The sequence below is a fragment of the Echinops telfairi genome, unplaced genomic scaffold (assembly GCF_000313985.2).
Source record: "Echinops telfairi isolate 266 unplaced genomic scaffold, ASM31398v2 ScPeMD7_7407;HRSCAF=8445, whole genome shotgun sequence".
In the NCBI taxonomy this organism is placed as follows: Eukaryota; Metazoa; Chordata; class Mammalia; order Afrosoricida; family Tenrecidae; genus Echinops; species Echinops telfairi.
The window spans coordinates 4,536,097-4,538,039 of NW_022111307.1; positions in this window are offsets into that span (position 1 = coordinate 4,536,097).

Sequence of the window (1,943 nt, forward strand, 5' to 3'; positions counted from 1 at the left end):
TGAGATGCTTACATATTCACTGATTTGACTTTCCTCCTGCAGTCGGCATCATAGTGTGTGTTTTGTGAGATGGAGGAGGGCTTTGTGGATTGGTGTTGGACGTATGGGTTAATGTTGGATTTGTGGGTTTGGGCAGCACTAGGTTGGGATGTTTTCTTGATGGGCACTTACCCTTTATCTAAAACTATCTTACACATATGGGTTTCTGTGGATTTGTTTCTCTAATGTACCCATATTAATACACTACCCCACTTTCCCTCCACCCTCCTGGTATCGCCACTCTCACCACTGGTCCCAAAGGGTTCATCTGTTGTGGATTCCCTGGTATCAAGCACATTTTTACATAGGTTGCCATCACTGTTTTCAAAACCTTTTCATTCTACTTGAGCCCTTCCTCCCTCCCCTAGCCTCCCACACTCATGAACATTTATTGTTTTCATATCTTACCCTGTCTGCTGTCTCCCTTCACCCATGTTTGTGTTTTCAAGGGCTTATTTGTTTTGTCTGCATGTTTTGTTTTTATTTTTTCCCAATGTGGCTTTTACAAAGGATACAATAATCCAGATGATGTGATGTTTGCTCTTAATGTGCATTTGGGTGCATCCCTTTTAAAAGTACACATTCCATTTTGGTTACTAAAATAAACTGGAGTACTACAGAACTACTTAGTCCTCCAGTTTGATTGCTTTCATTTTTAGCTCACTGATTGATAAGCTATTTTTAAAAATAATTTCATTAGGGTCTCATACAACTCTTATCACAATCCATACATACATATATCAATTGTGTAAAGCACATTTGTACATTCATGGCCCTCATCAGTCTCAACACATTTGCTCCCCACCTAAGTCAAGGGCTTACTTTTGTAAGTAGATCACCAAATTTTGATTCTCAGGTAAGTAGATCACCAAGTAGATCACCAAGTCTTTATTCTGGGTAGACACCAACTAGACATACCCACTTCTACAGCTGTGTGAAATATTTCCTTTACATAAATGTCTTTTTCTCTATTATATTGAACATGTCTCTATGATTTAAACATGACTGGTTTTTGCTTCTCTAGAGACCCATCCTAACACGGTGACTGGAGCTTTTTCTAAGCCGCTTAGTCATCTGGAGTGTATGACTGACTCTTCTTAGTCTCAGGACGGCTACAAGGATCCACCCATCACTCCACTGTTCTAATTATAAAGCATAGCACAGGGCAAGGACATAATAGAATGTGGCTGCTGGTTCAGACTCCTTTAAAGAGTTCCTTTGAGCTAACATCCATTAAGTGGCTGTATCATGTGATCACCAGAGGCTGGGACATGTAATTTTTGTTTGGATATTCTACTATCCTGAGTAGAATGGGAGTTCTTTTGAAAATGAAGAGGAGTACCGTGGATATTGTGTAGAGTCTATTTGTTCCTTGCCACTTTTGTTATGAGGGTAAGTTGACCTTTTTGAGTTTATTCATTCATAAAATGGAAAATTAGATGAGACCAAGTATGAAAGTACTTAGCAGTGTACCTGGAAAAATTATCAAAAAGTGTTACACAATGTACTCATACAAAATTTAGAAGGTTATTGAAAATATTGATAGAATATAAAATATACCCCATGGTCAAGCCAAAGAAATTTGATTCTTTTTCCATCATCACTGAATTGGGTGTATTTTGATAGGAAGGCAGAAGTTATAAAATTTAGAAGGCAGATATTTGGTTTCATTTTCTAGACAGTATGGTGTGCTTCTGAAAGTATTGTGAAAGACTTTGTTCTCCTAACTGCTGTGTGACTTTCAGAGGATATGAAAGGGCCAAAGCAAGCACTCTGATAATAAACTCTTCATGGGAGTCTTCCATGAACCATCATACTGGACTAAATGAACCTACAGTAACCCTCATCCAACTCACTACCATTGAATTGGTTCTAACTCAGAATGACTCCTCTCTCTTTACACG